Here is a 7,176-nt window from a genome sequence, read left to right on the forward strand (position 1 = left end):
ACACACACACGCGCGCACACACACACACACACAGTCTAAATCAAATTTGTTTTTTTATTGAAAAACATACTGGATCATCTTTAGACCCAAAATCGCAGACTCTTCCCATAATACCATCTTGTGTTTGGTAAACATGACCTTTGATATTTACAGTCTTCTGGGATTTATTTATTCCTCACAGAAGTAATTTAAAACCAGAACAATAAATAAAAGTATGAATGGGTAGGAAATAGTAGGAAATAGAATATTTATTCAGCCAATTCTTTTAAATTCCTTTTGGCAATCTTTGAAATATTTAATAAACCCAAGTCACACTTTATGTTAGTTATGTTGGTCAACTACAGAGAACACAGACCTCAAGTACATTATAAGAACATCTATATTAGTAGAATTACTTTTATTTCTCTTTCTAGCTCTCATAACACTTTGTAAGGGCAGTTTTCTTTGTAATTTCAGTTTGTTTCCCACCAAAAGAAAAGCCATTACGTAAATGTTCTCAGGGAAACTGCAATTAAGAGCTCCAGACATTTATTACAGAAAATGACAGCTAGCCGATAAGATAACTTAAAACTTAAGCGACCASTTCTCTCAAGACAAGAAACAAACTCCATCTATCTTCATTTCCTGTGTATCTACAGAAGGTATAAAGATGAGACTATTATTAACCACACTTACTTTATATTTGGGATGTATTGCTTCTCTATGCTTGTCCAGTGAAGAGTCAGAAAGCCAAAGATTTGGAAATCCCACTTCCAGGCTTCTCTTCTGCACCACCTACCGTTTGGCCCAGCCCTGCCTGGGGATGAGAGGAGGGCGGGGAGAGGCAGGGAGGCAGGAGATGATCTGACTCCCATGTTTTGCCATCATGCTTCATCTGCCTGGCTTTCATCTGTTTGTAGTTTTAGTGTCTCATCACAGCGGTTGAACAGGGAACAGCTCAAATCTTCAAAACTCAGCATGCTGATTATAACACAAAGCAAAGTCCGATCAAGATGACGGTGCTACGGGGAGTTTGCCTTGTGAGGGTTGTGTTGCTGTGGCAACCACTTACATTTTTTGCTGTATTTGTTCACCTGGATTGCCCAGCTTTTAGTGTTAAAGGCCGTGCAAACACGTGCCTCGCGCCTTTGTTTTTTTTTTTTTTGCAGCCATATGCTAGCATGATAAATCAAAAGTTGACATGATGTACATCATTATGCTGTGATGGAAAAGTCACATTCAATATTTAATTGAATATGATGTTGGGTGCAGCAGTCACGTTTAGATTGAGGGATAGACTGTAAGCTTTCACTCTCAATCAGTGTAAAATAGAGCAGGCTCTTTGCTCCTGGCCAGGCTAACACTAACACATCATAATTCTAACTACGTTATGTGTCCAGACTGAGACCGCTGAGACCAGTTGTTGTGGAGTCAGAAGGTGTGATGTTTTTTTGAACAACTTGGAGGGATTAGTGAGGACGGGTACATTGACTACAGACAAACAATAACCATCTGCTTTAACCAAGGTATTTTTAGCAATGTTGAGCAGAAGTACAGAGCATGAAGGAAGTATTCAGAGAAGGTCGCCTTGTCTACAGTCTGTGCTGCAAGGCACAGTCTGTAGACTTTGAAATTAATTTTCGTTCAAATTTCTACACAAAATGTCAGATTAAGAACAAATGAAAAAAGTTTCTTAATTTATTTTTATTTTTTACAAATTTATTGAAAAAAGTAAGTACTCACTCACAGCCGTGATCAGGCGCATCCTGTTTCCACCGATCGATCATCCTCAACAAGTGTATTAGAGTTCACCTCTGCTGAGTTCGTTATTAGGACAAGACCTAGAATGGGGCACGCTTGTCTACATAATGTCTCATAGTTAAAACTACATGTCAGAGCAGAAACCACGTAATGAAGTCAAAGGAACAGGACTGTGTCAGGGCATGAATTTGAGGAAGCACGCAAAAATGTTTTGGCAGCATTAAACATCCTGAAAAACACCGTGGTCTCCATTGTTTGTAAATGAAAGAGGTTTGGAACCACAAGGACCCTCCCTAGATCTCACTCCCCAACCAAACTGCGTGATCAGAGAAGAAGTGCCTTGATCAGAGAGGTGGCCGAGTAGTCGGACCTCCAGTAGTGGAGACGGGAGAACTAGTCAGAAGGTAACCTGACTGGTGGCTAAAGCACTCCACCAATCAGCTCTTTGTGGTACAGTGGACAGATTGGTGTGGCATTCTGCTGGAATTTTGCCAGAAAGTCTATTGTCATTTCAAGTATCATGTTTTGGGGAAGAAAAGGGTCCTGCTCATCAACTGACTGACAGCATCTGCTCTTTGAAGCATGGTGGTGGCAGCATCATGCTATGGGGACATTCATTTATGCAGCAGAAATTAGGTGAGTAGTCCTAGAAAGTGACACAGTATCAGTCAGACAGAGAGAGATTGTTCAAAAATGACCCAAAGCACACTGCAATGAATACATGGCATCAGGACCAACCTGTCAATATCCTTGAATGGCCCAGATGGACTGAAATCCAAGTGAACATCTTGAGCCAGACCTAAAATAGCTGTCTACCAAAACTGTCCGAACAATCTGAAAGGACTTGAGTGAGTCTGCAGAGAATGGTGGAATGATTGTAATGATTGCAGAAATGCACTAATAGCCATAAGACCTAAAGCTGTCAGTAAGTTTAAATACATAAAGAGGTTGACAGATTGCTTCACTGATGGATTTATTTATTTTTTGTGTGTCTTGATGTTTTGTTGCAGGTACCATACTTGCAGGTTTGTTTGGCTATTTTTTCTTCTTTTGTCTAAGGTAGCAGATGTTAATCCTCAAAGATCAGAGCTGCAGTGTTAGACTATAATCCATCACCTGCTGGGATAAATGACACCTTTTTGTCCACATAGTTTTGGAAGATTTTAGCCAGATAAAGGGATATCTATCACTTCTAAAGAACAACTGGTTCTTGTTTGAATTTCCTCCAACTTATTTGGTGTTGCTATTGATTTCTTTAAATCCATAATCAGTCTTTCTATTGTTGGTTTTTTTTCAGTAATTTTGGAGAAATATCAATTTGTAGCATTATCATTGTTGCCAGGCAGTTTTCACAGTTATGGGAACTATCTGTACTGTGACATAGTATATAAATAAGACTGGATCTTTTGTACGCTTCTTCTGACTAATAATGCCCTGGTACAATATCCTTCTGATCCTTTGTACACTTTCTACAAACTATGCCTTTAGCTATGAAAGATGTGAAAAAAACAAAAAAACAAAAACAAAAAAAACAGGAAAATTCAGCCAGGAAAGCAGAGCTTTGCGTTACGTTAATCATATTCATTATAATGGATGGAGGGAACTGAAGAAGGCAGGTTGTTTTCAGCAATCAGTAGATACTGTGACAAAATATTAATTTAAGAATGTGCACCCTTACGTAATCAGAGAACTGCAGATTTTTATTTTTTACACCCCCAACAATAACATGTATATTTTTGTTGCTTTTATTTTCAGTTGTACAGATAGGGAAGAGGTTTTCAAATTGGTTATTGCTACATGTTTGTGGCGCTTCAACATGAATTAAGACATTAGACATTAAACCATGAGTTACTATTGTTACATAAGGTTGCAATGTCTCTTTGTGTCCACAAGAGGGCTCGCTGACATAAAAAGTGAATATTTTTGATGGCGTGACTGAAAACTGAAGCCTTGGTTATGTTCAAACATATTTAAACGTCAAATACGCAGATATACAAACATGGTTTCCAAACAAGCAAAGTGAAAATTCTGAAATACCATTGGGCACAAAATGACAGCGGAACATTCTTTCGTTTTTTTATTTATTAGACTTATTTAGTATGTTCCATTGCAAACACTGTAAAAACATATTTACCTAGTAAATTTGCTTTCTGAGTCTGTAAAAAAGAGAACAACAATACCTCCCCAACCCCATTTACAGGGACATCAGAGGAACAGGACAGTGCTGGCAGTGTTTTGAGTGGGAAAGGGTGTGGTTTAACTGGTTTTGGTTGGAGGGGGTGAGAAAGTGGGAGGTCTGCAGGAGGGAAGGTAAAACACCGTCATCTGCCTCCACTTACCAGTCTGATGTGCTGCTGGCTCCATGCAGCATCTCTAACAGCCACAACCACAAACTGTGAATGGAACATCCTGCCAAGTCCGGCCCTGTTTGCTCTGCTTCCAGAGCAATTTCTGATAATTAGCTGATGAAGGGATTTTAATGTTAGGCTATCTAGTTTTTTATTTATTTTTATTTTTCCTGAAGAGAAAAAGCAATGAACGGCACTGGCAAGGGAGGAAGGGTGGATTGTTTTTCAAGCATCTGCTCCGGTCCACTTGTTTTCCCTTGAGCTCCAGTGATGTGTTGAGGCTTTTCCTTGAAGAGGAAGCGTGTTGGATTTATTATGTTGTTTTATTCAACAACATCGTGTTTTAGATAACTATCACATCAGATCCCTTGTGCCTGTTTTGTCTTGATTTGTTCTTTTTTTTTTAAACCCAACATGTTTATTTGCAGCATGCCGTTTCCTGTTATCTTCCATCTTTTATGCTCTGAATAGCTTTCTTTGTTCCCATTCTTATACTTGATCTATAATTCCAAGTGTGCCCTGCCCAGTCATGTTCCTGTCCTCATTCTCTGTAGTCCAATTTCACCCGTATTAAGAGAAACATCGGTGGTCTGAGGTCGTGCCTGAAATGTGCTCGACAGCCAAAAAAAACACAAAAAGCTGCAGGCCAAATGTTCTGTCTTCTTAGGTGGCCTGGTGCTGTTCACTTTTCAACTTGACCCTCATAGTTTTGGTCTGGCTGAGCCTCTTAAGAAGGAAAAACAATATTAGGACTAATGTAACCCATTAAAAACTATGGGATATGTCAGAATAACTCAATTTTCAGGCTGAACCTGCACAAATTTTTTTTTCTTTTTACAAGAGAAATGTGATAAGAAACTTTAATATTAAATTTGTTTTAAAATTTGAACTAAAATTTTATTTTTTCTTCTGAACCATATGCAAAAAAATAATAAAAATAAAAAAATAATCACACTATATTATTTTCTAATGTAAAATGTGAATTATTTTATATGCCGTTTAGTTTTGTGGCTGCTGATATGTTATTAATGCAAACAAGAACAAGCATCACAAGCTCGTTACTTTGTTTAGTTTGACTCTGACAGGTCAGTTTTCCTTTCCTACGCCATAGCACTTACCTCAGTCTGCAGACCTTTCAGGGTGACACCTTTTAATTCTATATTTAGACTTTTGCAGCGTGATCCTGATCACCTAATCATCTCAGGCCAACAGGCCTCCTGTTGCGCCACTTTCCACAGTCTGCCAGTGTCACAGCTCTCAGTGTGCAGCAATGTTTACAAGATGCAGCCAGCGTTTCTATCATGCCCACGAAAGACGGAACAATTCCCAGAATGTGGGGAATGCCTCTGTTTTCCACTAGCCTGTACGCTGTGGTTAGAAGATCCTTACATAAGCTGTGGCATTAATGCCGACACCCACTGCGGCTGCATCTCCGGGGGAGGGAACAACCAACACCGCCTGCTTACTGCCATGACCTGGTCAGGGTTAAAGGAAAGAGAGTTTCCATTACTCTAATCTAAAGCACTCTTGAGTGTCACACACCAAGTCAGTTCTTTTAAAATTAAAATAAGGACAGACAAATTTCAATCAACGCACAGTTTATACAGACTGTACCCGTTAGCTAAGCGAAACAGCTTGGTTGCACTGCAAATGCTGAAGCATATGTTCTCAGTGTTGCGTAACATTTCATATGTCGTTGCAATTAGTAAAAAAAAAATAAAAATTCATAATATTAGTTTATCCTTTATTAAGTCTTTGACTCAGCTAACAGGAAAGTACTTACAGAATCTAGATAATTTTCTAAAAAAAATAATACTGTAATCTTGATAAAGTATCTTCTGTCAAATCTTTTACATACAAAATATACATAATTCACGCATATACACACACAGACTGAAAAGAGCATTGCTTTTGTTTTGTTATTAAAGCACATTAAAAGGGATGATCTGCACAGCTGAGATTTTGCTGTCCAAACACAAACATCTGCAAACGTTCATCACGCAGAGAATGATTCCAAGTGTCTGTTTTAGCGAAATGAGTGATTCTGGGTTTATCTGCGCCTTTGCGAGTTTGAACATCCCCCTCCTCCCCCCCCACCTCTCTGAAATAATAAACCATTCTGATATTTGGGCAGCTGTCTTAGCTGGGCGTGAGTTTGAGGTCTGATCATGGTTTCTTTTCCATTTATGAGGCAGCACACAGTAAGCCAACGCCATCGTTCCTAATTACTCCTCCTGCCAAGGATTCAGTCGGCTTGTCTCCAGGGAAGGCGGCTCCAAATTCAGCTTCTTAGTCTCAGCAATATTCAAAATAAGTCAATTAAACATTTACACATTTAAATAAAACAGGCGCAGATCATCTCCTAAAATGTGTTTGTTGCAACACTGCAGTTTGTTATTCAGCAAATATCTAGGATTGTCATATTTGGATCCAAGAGAAAATTCATAATAGAATACGCTGCGTTTTTATGTTAGAATTCATGCAGAATTTTATGAGGATTGGGGAGAAAAAAAATAAATACGGGCTCCTGTGCCATTTTGGAAAATTTAAGATTTTCCTCCATATCCATTTGAAGTTAGCATTACCACTGAAAATCACTGTAAACCATGTGACCATGAGTGCAGGACTCTTGCAGGCGAGCACATACTGTGGCTCCAAAAGCAAACACACAGTTCAAATTGGGAACGCTTCTCACAGTCTGACTGAAGGTGCCACAGTGGAAGTATGCTGCCAAAAATCAGGCAATATAAACTACACAATGACTCATTTTATAGTTGGAGACAAAACATTCCCAGTAGACAAAATGTTTGAAAAAAACCACAGGCTGTGAATAAAACCAAGTTATAATCTGAACAAAAAAACATTCAGATTATTGTCTATATTACGTCATATTGAGAAGCTATCCAAATATTTTTGCATCAAGTGTTTATGATTTATAGAGTGGGAGTGGAATCAACTGAGAATTGCCAAGTTAGTCTGCAAAGACAAAAACAAACACTGCGGAATTGTAACATTTTTATTTAGCATTTTATAAGAGCTCAATAATATATACTCTTTTAAATAAATGACAAAAAAAAAAAAAAAAAAA

At 38.4% G+C, this 7,176-nt stretch overlaps 1 protein-coding gene across 3 annotated transcripts in view; it reads right to left on the minus strand.

The window, feature by feature from the left end:
• Positions 1-1,896, minus strand: part of gper1 (G protein-coupled estrogen receptor 1) — a 4,976-nt gene extending 3,080 nt beyond the window's left edge. The window contains exons 1-2 of one of the 3 annotated variants that reach the window (XM_008415937.2): positions 1,727-1,896; positions 676-796 (exon numbers count right to left, since the gene is read on the minus strand). The gene's annotated coding sequence lies outside the window, so the exon portion shown is untranslated. Of the gene's footprint in view, positions 1-675; positions 1,688-1,722 lie in introns of those variants that run through there. The other 2 variants (XM_008415936.2, XM_017306340.1) reach the window with 2 other exon arrangements.
• Positions 1,897-7,176: the final 5,280 nt, after the last annotated feature.

The sequence above is a fragment of the Poecilia reticulata genome, linkage group LG8, assembly GCF_000633615.1.
Source record: "Poecilia reticulata strain Guanapo linkage group LG8, Guppy_female_1.0+MT, whole genome shotgun sequence".
Taxonomy (NCBI): Eukaryota; Metazoa; Chordata; class Actinopteri; order Cyprinodontiformes; family Poeciliidae; genus Poecilia; species Poecilia reticulata.